The sequence below is a fragment of the Lagopus muta genome, chromosome 17 (genome assembly GCF_023343835.1).
Source record: "Lagopus muta isolate bLagMut1 chromosome 17, bLagMut1 primary, whole genome shotgun sequence".
Classification (NCBI taxonomy): Eukaryota; Metazoa; Chordata; class Aves; order Galliformes; family Phasianidae; genus Lagopus; species Lagopus muta.
In genome coordinates, this window is record NC_064449.1 from 10,641,961 (window position 1) to 10,653,476 (window position 11,516).

The 11,516-nt window shown below is 47.4% G+C and overlaps 1 long non-coding RNA gene across 1 annotated transcript; it reads right to left on the minus strand.

The window, feature by feature from the left end:
* Positions 1–4,165: 4,165 nt before the first annotated feature.
* LOC125701936 (uncharacterized) lies at positions 4,166–11,190 on the minus strand. The gene is made up of 3 exons (XR_007380401.1): positions 11,115–11,190; positions 7,022–7,479; positions 4,166–6,511 (listed from the first exon to the last, which is right to left on the minus strand). It is a non-coding gene; the product is annotated as an uncharacterized LOC125701936 (long non-coding RNA).
* Between the last annotated feature and the right edge of the window lie 326 nt (positions 11,191–11,516).

The window sequence follows — 11,516 nt, forward strand, 5'->3', positions numbered from 1 at the left end:
GGGACAGCACATCTCTGGGCAGCAACAGTCACATTGTCATCCAGACACCAACCACAGAAATCCTCATCTGTTTTCTCCACTTACTCCTTCACTCAAGAGAGCCAGACCAAATAATAAACCATCACACTTGAGTGTTATATATGATGATCGCTATATAAATGTCATCACATTTAAATCACAATCTGGTGTAACACAGAGGTCAGCCCTGCTTTGAGCAGGAGGTGGACTCCCTGACCTCCAGAGGTTCATCATAGCCTAAATTATTGTGTGATTTGGTGATAGAAATTTTCCATCACAATCCTCCAACAGAAGTTACTGCAAACCACGTGGAAACAAAATTGATAAAAGGTACCTGCTGCTTTGAATTCGAAGCATTAAGGGAAGTAAATACATTTAAGAGGAATTGCAGCCCTTAAGGTAGCACATGGAGTAATTCTGTAGCATTCAGCACAGCGCCAGTACCTGGTTCCAGCACGGGCAAGACTACTCCCATATCCATTGCTACTGGGTTTTACAGGGGCGTCCAATTACCTTTTGTTGCATGGAAGATGGACTTTAAGGTGCAGTTACACCCATTCCTCCTGCACCCAGCCCTGCTCTCCCTGGGGAAACCACATGGCCCCACCAGCACTGGAGGTAGGAGGCTGCCCTTGCATACAGCATGTGATAATCCCATATCAGCAAAACCACGGGGCCAGGGCATCACTGTTGCAGTGGTGGACTCTCAAATCTGCATTTATTTTGCTAAAATCACAGGGATAGAAGTGGCACCACAGCCTCACATCATGAAATCAGCCTGGTTGCAGTAAGGATCAAGCTGTGCTTCTGTCAGGCTTTGGTGTTCCCAGGTGGAAGGAGTGCGAGCAGCACGGTGAAGTGTTGTTTTTACACAAGATTTATCAGTACGGTTAACACAGCACCACAGAGCTGCTACTGCAGCATGCCCTGAATGCTAATAGGTGCACAGAAGGAAGAACGCTGCTGCAGGTATGAGAGGAAGGAATAGAGGCACAGGGTCACGGATGGGCTCATGAGAACAAGGCTTCAAAAGCCATGGAAGCACCCTATTACCATCATATGGGATTTACATGTTGCACTGCCCAGGGGACCTCACACTAAAGCATTTTGCTGGGTGAGGATGTGTCTCATTCTGAGTGGTGTGCTCTCTCAGTGTTTAATGGGATGAGCGGACTGTAGAGGTTCCCATGCAGAAGCTTTGTCAGGTGTCAGAGACATGTCAATGAATCTCCACTGATGTCCTATGGAAATCAAACAGGAGGCTAGGAAAATACAGCAGAAAACATCCAAGAATCTCTAGGGAAAATGCTAGCAAAGTATCACAGGAAAAAGAAAGCTCGATGGGCTATCAAGAGGTCACCCAGTCCAGTGTTTCTCAGCATTTGGAGATCATTCCGACACTTTCTTTCAGAAGTTACAGACTTTTGTGCATCATTGGCATAACCAGCCTATTTGCAAACCTATCCAGTGTTTGGATTAATGCTAATAATATATATTATTTACTTTTTTTTTTTTTTTTTTTTTTTTACTCTTTATCAGTATGGTTAACACAGCACCACAGAGCTGCTACTGCAGCATGCCCCGAATGCTAATAGGTGCACAGAAGGCAGAATGCTGCTGCAGGTACGAAAGGAAGTGATAGAGGCACAGGGTCATGGATAGGCCTGATGTTATTTACACTTTATTATATACACACATTTCTCTCATTTTTTCAATCTCCTGAATGATTTACTTTTTCCTGGTTTTCTTATGGGCCACTTTGTGTTTTGAAGACTCCTGGGCCAGTTCCCCAGCTCCTTAGCAAGGCTTCACCTTCCAAAACCATGAGATACACGCAAACCATCTGCATCCAACCATCACAAAATGCCTTCAGCAACATCTCCTTCACCTCTCTGCAGCCCCATGGGGATGTGGCCCACATGCCCACCTCAGTGGTTGTCCTCAGGCACCCTCTGACACAGCCTGGTTACATGCTGTTAAAAGCAGAGCAACACTCAACATATCCCTTGTTAAAGTATTCCCACATCCACCCCAGCAAACAAAAGCAAATGAGTCATAGAGTCACAGAATCACCAAGATTGGAAAAGACTGCTAATAAGATGGGGGGAAAGACTTATCCCCACCAGAGGAGGAGCCACCCACCTGAGCAACCCCTGCACACCAGGGTCCTCCTGACCTCCCCCCATGCCCCAGACCTGCATGTAGGCTCCGGACCCCACGCCCAGCAGAGGGGTATTTCCATATCCAGGCAGGCATGCAGAGCATTCCCACACCTTTCTCACGCCTCCTCCCCAGAGCACACCCAGCCCATCCAACTTCTTTCTAAACCATGGGAGCAACAATTCTCTGTGGCTTGTGCACATAACTAATGCACTGAGGTCTGTTTTTTGTTTAAATAGCTGTGAAAAGCACTGTGTGTGTTTTACCCAGAGATATATTACACTTGATTAGGCGGTGCGCTGGAGCGCAAATGGTACAACAGGAGACGGACGTGCTTAACTAGCGGTTTCAGCCTGCGCTCCGGTATTGGGAGGTCAAGGGAAAGATTAACTATATCTGACTGCCATGTCAAAACACTCAATTGGAGCATTTATAAACCCGCAGAACTAGTTGCCTCAGTTGGCGGAGCAGATTTATTTCCCTCTGCAGCTGCCTCAGAGCAAACGAGGGCACTTGCCCAGCCTCTTTTTTGCTTTCAGCCCCATCCAAAGGGCAGGCAGAGCTGAGATGCTCCAATAGAGCCACACACTTCCCAACAGCTGGCTGCTGTCTTCAGCCAAGATGTAAACACAGCAGGGAAATCCTGTGATTTCAGTTGCCTCTGCCTATGGGTGCTTTGTGCTTCAAATCCAAGAACACTTTCTCAGCACTCAGACTCAACCTTACCCAACTTGTCACCCCCCTCTGCCATGCCAAACACAGCAGTTACTGTGTGATGTGCAATGACAGCTTATTCCTCCTATTTCCTCTGTGGCTTCAGCATCAAGGTCAAGACTAGAGATGTTGCTATCATCCATCACACTGGAAGATAAAGGATGCCAAACATTCAGGGTCAGCCTATGTGGAGAGTGCCTACGTTCTGCATCAAACACACTGCAAATACAATAAGGAACCACAATGCCCAGGCTCTGATAAAGCAGCACTTTTAAGGATTTCAAAGAATAGAAGGAGCTACTGTGGGTCCAGGGATAGGACCAGCACATTCAGTGTCCCATTGCACAGCATAGACATGCCCATGTTACCTTCCAGAAGGCAGCAGATGGGACTTGTCCACTCCAGTCACAGAAATATCTCTAGGCTGAGACTGCCTGGATAAGCCAGGCACTCCATCACTCCAAGCAATGCCGCAGGGGTGCAATTTTGTTTTTAAACTACACTTAGCAGCGTTCTGACTTGCAAGTTTCACTTTTTAAATAGTAAACACCTCTTGTAGGTGCCAGGGAGAATTTCAAAGCAGTTCAGTGGAGTCCTTTTACCTTCACAGCCCAGGGGCATATACACTGAAACAACAGCTGAAATCCAATTACTAAGGAATATTCTCAAGTACATTTCCATAGGTAATTTGTTAGTCTGTTGGAACATGCAAAGTGATCTCTCCCTACTTCTTGATGTTGTACCTCAGGCTCTTTGGTTGAAGACTTGTATCCAAATTGCATAGTAACACTACCACTGAAAAGGAGCCCACACAGCCACCCTCCTCTCCAGGGGAAGCTGCAGTCTGGAGCACACCCAGCATTGCCCAGGCCCAGCCCTTACCCATGACTTGACAAAATCCAGCAGCCAGCCATGCTCCAAGCCCTACTACCATCCAAGCTGCTCCCTGCCCAATCAGTTTGATACATAAAGACATAAGAAGCCTAAAAGTATTTTTCCTTCAGCATCCTGTTTATTGATTTAGCAGAGAGCTGACACAGACGTACAGTTCTCGAGACAAGCTGTAATGGAATCCCTTCATCTGCTGTCACTCACGATCGCACAAGCCGGCTGCTGCCATAATGTGGGGAGGGGCTGCCCTGCTCATTTGGGGGCTGTCACACAGCACAGCTGCTCACATTGCCCTCATTAGATTAGGGAGATGCCCCAGACTTGCATCACACCCACGCTGCGCATGCCGTTACAACACATCTAGCACCATGCCCAGAAAACCACCATGTGCTGGGCACACACAGAGCCTGCAGTGATGTACTTTGGTCCTCCTTGCAGGACCTTTGCCTCTGCTGTCTTTGCCCTGCTTGAGTTAACCTCACCCCACTGTGCCTTCATCCAAGTCAGCAGCACGCTGCAGGGATAAAGCAAGGGTTGGGTGCCAAGGGAGAAAGCTGTAGAGCCCATTGTCCGCCCTGTTCACGAGTCAGAATCATTATCACTGTTGAGGTATCGTTGGAAATTAGTCTGTTTTCAGTGGGGGACGGAATTAAATAGGCAAAGTTCGGGTCAGAGTGACAAGGAGCATAATCAGAAAAGAGCATAGATGAAATGCAATGAGTCCTACAGATAATTCAGGGCAAATTAAAGCATCTGAAATCCTACTGAGAGCCACTGATTTGGAATTATGAAGTTAACTTACAGCAATCATTTTCTATATGAAAGCAATTATGGATGGGTTAAAAGCTTCTGTTATTATGGATTGTGTATGAACCTTCTGTGGCAGCCAATCTCCCTGGATGAAATTTTAGCCCTCATGAAAAGCTACTACATCCTGTATGCCAAATCTTGTTCACCCATCAGAAAGTCATTGAACATTATCCATTTTATTAACCAATGCAAATGCAGACAGCCAGGGAGAGGTAGATAGGGAACATCCTGCTCACCAATAAAACACATACACACAAATCACCATGGTTCACTTCCCAAAATAATCACATGAGCTCAAACGCACAGCTGTGATGAATGGCAAATTTCCAAGTCTTAATGCATCAGAAAGCAGAAACATTGTTTGAAGTGGTCATCTCTTGAAAGGAAGAGAAAAGTCAAGGGAAAGCATGCAAGAAATCTGTTAGCACAGAGCTGTCCCCAGGAGCAGCTTGGCAGAAGGCCACCCAATGGGCACTGGGCACACAGGAGCTGAGCTCAGCATCCATCCCCAGCCTATGCCAGAAGGCAGCCCATTGCAGTTCAGCAGCAGGATAGAAAGGGCCAGCTGGGGTCTGGTGGCTTGGCTGCACCTGGGAGGTGATCCTCATGTTCTCCACCACCCCAGAGCCAGCACCCAAGCCAGCAAGTTCACACAGCAAGAGCTCACGAGCAGAGCTGACAAAACCACTTACCCAAACAATCCATTATCCTGAGCTTCTTCCTTTTCTCTGTTCTTAATTGGGCTTTATTTCTTGTTTGGTGTTTTCTATGCAGTTAAATGAATTGACAGACTTACTGTTTCTGGAATGAAAATGAGGTTTTGGCTGAGACGTGCATGGTGATGAGCTGATGTGAGGGTACCTCCATTGCACATCTTCAGAAGAAGAGTCAGAAAGGGGAACACCCACCAGACACCTGCTGGAAGCCAAACATTCTCATACAGCCTGACTGCCAGCAGCGCTGCAAGTAGTTGCACTGCTCCTGCTGCAATGGCACAGAGAGGCACACAGAGCAGCCTGGCCCTGGGGCAGGGAACAGCCCTGTGGCCAGCAGGCAGTGCAAGGCTGATGGGGCAAGGCTGCAAGGGAATCAATACAAAGCTCTGATGATCACTGTTGATCCGTGTTTAATGTTAGCTGCTATGATAAATAACATTTAGTAGCTAAACTCAGTTATAGTAACAGGTCACTGAACTACGCGTTGGAAAGACAATGAGAAAGCAGAACTTGCTGCATAATGCATGAGAAGGAAAACCACGGTGCTGACAGTAAGAGCCAGTTACAGAAAGGTTGGAGGCAAAAATCCTCATTGGATTCAACAGCACTCGGACTGAGTCCTAACAAGGACACCAAGCTGGTTCTCGTTACAGCAACTCTCTACTCCCTCTTTCCTGATATGACCCAAGGTCCCACTCCTCTCGCTCAACACAGAGGTCATGTGGTAGAAGGGCTTTAAGCTTGCACCTAGGGACTCCTCAGAGGCAGTTCTGTGCCCTCCTCCATCTCACCTGTACAAGAAAGCCTCTAAGCATATCAGTATTGCCAGAGCACCCAGGTAAGTGAGGCTAAGCACCCAGGGCCAGCCAGAAGGGCTACGGCCAAGCCAGCTCTTGCCACCCTCCACAGCCAATGCAGTCCTTCCTGCAGCTTTGCCCTCTGGGCTGCTCTTTGTGCTTGTTCCCTGCACCAGCAGCAGGTGTAAAGGTAGTAAGTGAAACAGTCACATTCCTAAAAGTCCTGCATTAAAGTGGATTTGGATTTAGGATTCCTGTTGTCATGTAATTTCAGTTCAAAGATGTCTTTTGGGGAAGAATTCCACGGCTGAACACAGAAATGGTGAAAGCTCACTGGGAAGCAACAGTAGGACAAATCATTTTCCCCTTGAGCTCGTCTTCTCTATGAAGTTTCACATGGCAAACCTAAGGCAAGAATTGCACCTATTTAGCACTATTGATCCATCTTACTTCAGTAACAATCCACATTAAGTTAAAATCAATACCAGCCACTCTTAAACTGATTTAGGAGTGTTCACACAAAGGGGCTCACGCCAATTTAAACAGATCTTTTTTGAAACCAATTTAGTTAAAACATGCAATCTAGGGGCTGAGCTGTGCTCTGAATGGCTTAAAGGCATTAATTCAAGTTCCATCAATAGCTCCCAAAGGACAGGACACCAAAGGTTAAGTGTCACCAACCAGAGTCCATCTTTCTTGGCAAAACATAAGGTCTCCATAGCTTCAAAAGCCAAAGAGCTGAGGAGAGAGCCAAGACCTTGGGTTTAAGGTACTCGTATGGCACAAACTTGGCTTTAAAAAAAATAAAGTAAGATAGAAGATGCTCGAGCCAAGCAGATCTAAAAGCTGCATTTTACTCCTCTCCCCAGAATATTTACTCAGGGGGACTCACAAATCACAGATAGCTTTACTCACTATAAATCCACTGGTGCAGCACTTCATGGTTCATTCTGCCGCGGAATTGAAGTGGCTGAGGTTAGGAAACGTAACGTGAGGAAGTGTTTCTGAGCACCGTATATCACAGCAGCTTGGTTGTGCTTTGACATCTTCTGTTGGTTTAATATCCAAGGGTCTGCGTGCCTGGGAAAGAGGCTTGAGGTGCTTCACTCCTTGGTGCTCACAAGTCTTGCCTTACACCACGACTTCATGGAGTCACAGGCTGCCCTTAGAGCTGGACTGTAAATCTCCTTGACAAGAAGTAGGAATAAGGATTCTGACTTGAAATGAGATGAGGCTTTAATGTTTAATCAAGTGAAAGCTCAGGGGTCTCCATCAGACACCAGCCACAGCTGCTTGGGGATAGATAGACCCCCACTAGGTCTAAAATCTCTCTGAGAGGCAGAAAACACCACACTTGGTTGCTGCTCATCCACCTACAAAATAAGCACGTTTAGGCATCTCTTCTCCTAAGCTGTTTTTAAATCTGCCATTCTGAAGTAGTTTGGGGTTTCAGGCTCAGGCTGTAAATCTGAAGAGCTCTGTGATATTCCAGATACCCTGGAAAGGTTTTGAAATCCTTTTCTCTGTTGTTACTAGGTAATAATTGGTTTCAGTGAAGGATTCAAGACTTCTGCTTCAGCTGCTGAATTAAACACTGGACTGTTCTGGAAACAGAATCAAACCTTTTTCCCCTTCCTCCTTTAGAGCCAAGGAAATCCCACACGGGACCTGCAGAGCTGCCCCAGTGCTGGGGGAGCAGGGCACTACCCAGGGACAGGACCAGGAAGGTTACACTGGTGTGGAATAGAAGCAAGGGCAGCTTGTGTTCCTCACGCATCATCTAATCTAAGCAAAAAGACCAACAATAAACCTACATCCTCAGCTACACCATGTCCTCTGTGAAGGGTATCTTCACTGCCAAGTGCCAAAGGCACACAGCCATCCTGTGCCTGCACTGACGGTACAGACAGGGAGGCAGTCACTCAGCTCTCTTCTGCTTGAGTGCAGAGTGTCTTCCTGCAGTGCCAGATGCACTTTGCAACAGGAAGATTTAAAACCCAGTTGCAAAATAAACTGCATGCAGTGATAAGTTAGTTCTGGAAAAAGTGCTACAGGCCAAGTCATTTCTGCATGATCCCAGCAAAAGTAACAACAAAAAGAAACTGGAATTTGTGGTTACAAAAGCAGTACTTAAGTGCCTGTCAGCCTCATCCTCACAATCCTTTCTGCTGTATTGAACTTCAGTTGGAGACTGACATTTGAACCATCCTGCAGTCCCCTCGTAGCGAGGCCTTACCCAAAGCACACAGAGCATTCCGAGTCCCAAGCAGAGAGAGAAGAGGTGCTCCATGTGTCAGGTTAAAGTGTGTATGGGGGGGTCCCTTTTTGCCATGGCTCGGGGTGGTGGTACAGAAGATGCTGCAGAAGAGGTATTGGCTGTGTCCCTCGCCCCACAGCCCCCCTGCCCTCATTGCAGGCATCCCAAAGGGCCATAAACACCCACAAACACCCTGACTGTGAGTCAGCAGCCCAGCAAAGGGGAGCATGCAGCTTGAGGGCACCTGCTTCTCTCTGCAGCCATTGATTCACATTGATAGCACGAGAGATTAAGCAGCTTTACCACATCCTGGCAATATGGTGATTAAAATAAAAACAAAATACCACCACAACACCGCGTTTGTTTAATCAGGATTTGCACAGCACCAAGATGCTCAGGCACCAGCAAGCACAGAACAGCATCATCACACGCTGACTGCCATGTGTCCAAATGCACCGCGATGCCCAGAGATCCTGGGAGGAACTGGGCTGCTCCAGAGCCCCCAGCTCACCACCACTGGTTCCTGGCACTCGAGGTACTGGGGATGCAGAGCTCCTCCAGCCACCCTGCCTCGGGGGTAAGCTGCAGCACTCTTTCCCCTTACCTGCTAAGCAATAAGCATGAGGGAGAGGACTTATTGTTTTTTAACAAGTGCCACAGCACATCCATTTCATTAATTTACACAGGAGGCGTGGGGGGGCTGTCTGCTCGATAAATTCTCCCAGCCTATTGCTTTGGAACAAACAACTTTGTGCATTCAGGCTGTGGATGTCACAGCAGAAGCTTTTATCCAAATGAGCTCTGCGTTTGCCATGGAATGACTAAAATACTTCTCCAAAAAAGAAAAAAAAAAAAGAGGGTGGGGAGGGAAGCCACTCTACAGAAGGTGACGTATCACTGACACATTGTTTGAACTCCCAGTGGCGTATTAAAAAATAAAAATAAACCCCCTCTGAACCACAGCTGCATCCTCAGTGTGTTATTTTAGCTCCAAGGGAAAGCAGGTCATGACTTTTTCTTCTCTCCCCCCCGCCCAAAGAGGAAAGCACGTTGGTTTTCCTGGTGCCCGATGTGGCCGTAGGGTGAGGAAAGGCAGTGGGGTGGTAACCCAGGGAGAACATGGGGCATTCCCAGCACAGCAGGGCTTCTGCCCTCCCCGAAGGGAAGCTGCCTACCAGCAGGGCTGTAGCAAAGCCAGAGAGAGGGATTTTACCTTCCACTCCACCTCTCTATTTCATATCACTTCTACAGAAAGCAAACCAGCATGCATACACACCCTTCCCCTGCCATCCAGAGGAACAACTCAGACAAAGCCAACAGGAATGTTCCTGCAAAGCTCCCTGAGCACCAAATCCACATTTTAACCATGCTCTGTTCTCCATATGCCTCTTGGTAACAAATCCTGTTCTCTCCAGCCCAGCTGCACAGTTTGCACTTCACTGCTAGAAAATGAGCTGCAACCTCAATCTGCACATGAGGGAATTGTCATTCCCATTCAGGCCCTGTGCCTCTTCCCCAGGTCTTCATGGCTGGTGGGCACCACAGCCATTGTCCTCTGCAACCTCCAAAGGCAAATATTGGAGGTAGAGCTCACAGGTGTTTGTTTAAACTATTGGCAAACACATGGAGCTTATCAGAAAGTGTTTGTTCTGATCTGTTTTGCCATCAGATACAGAGTGAAAGAGAAGGGTTTTGTTAAAAAGCATAGAAAAATACAAGGTTGTTACCAATAATCTGCTTTAAAATTCTCTTACTATAAAAAGACAGAGGAATTTTCTTATTTATGAAGAAATATTTGCCAATATTTTTCCACAAGTCTTTTTCCCCCCCCCTACATTTCCCATAAATATCAACACTTCCACTGCCTCCAATTACCACAGTGCTCATCACCACCACCTCTAAGCACCTCACAAATCTCAATTAACCCTAATCATCCAGGGAGCAGATTAATGACTGCCTTGGACCCAGGCAGAGCAGCACAAGCATTGCCAGCACCCCACACTGACCCCAGCACTGGAGGAGAGGGGCTGACTGCCCAGCCTGCTGGCAGAGCTCCTTCAGCTGGAACAGGAAGGCTAATGGCACTTCATTATCCTCACTTATGTCTTTCTGCTCAACAACATACAATGCTAAGCCATTCCACCAGACTTTTTCGGGGATATTACAGAGTCTGAACCCAAAAATCTAGGTTTCACACCCAAATTAAATCCTATTAACTTCTCCCCTCCCCTGACGTCCCCTGTACAGTGGATCTCTCATCATCACTACCTCATAACTCTTTCTGGGCTGATCTACACAGGACCTAACCTACAACAAACTGCTGTTATTCTGCTCACACAGGTGAGGGCAAGAGCCCAGACAAAGCGCTGCAGTTGGCTGCTGTCACAGGGACAAGAGGACTCCTCAGCCCAGCACCCACTCAGCTACCATGCATCTTCTGCAGGAGACTCTCAGCAATAGGACCTTGCAGCCATGGAGCAGAGATAGGGCATGCTAATGCTGCCTTCAGAGCAAACGTTACAGGTTGCTTGCTATGTCACACACATATAATGCTAACAAGCATTTAAAAGGTGCACTTACAAAAGAAGGCAATATGAGATTAGGATTACCTGCATTTTGCCCTACAGCAGCCCTGCCACACGACTTGTTAAAATCAGAAAGATTAACATGGTGGAAGGGCGATACAGGAATGTAACAGCAAAGGGACTACTGCAGACAGAACAGTGTTACAAAGGAAAAGCATTCACTCACCTCCAAACATCGGGGCTTACAGGAAAGACTCCACAAGAAAAGGAACTCCAACCACAGATCCTTCCCCACTGGCACTCAGCCCTTAAATGAGGTCTGAAAGAGGTGCAGCCAGCCTCCACCCCTTCTGGTCACACAGCTGAATTGCCTTCACCTGTGCTCCCAGGGCTGACCCGGTCCTTTCCCCAGGTGTTCAATCAGTGCTTCAGGCCACGACTCAGCAGTCACCACACAGGGCTTCAGGCTCAGAACTGCAGGCATTCTGCTTTGTTCCCCCATGACCCTCTCAAAAGAAAATACCCTTGCTTATTACCCCCCCTACAACGCAACACCCATTACCTTACCCTGTCCTGCCATGAGCACAACAGCAGGCAGTGGCTGCAGCCTCATCCAGCAGCAAAGACC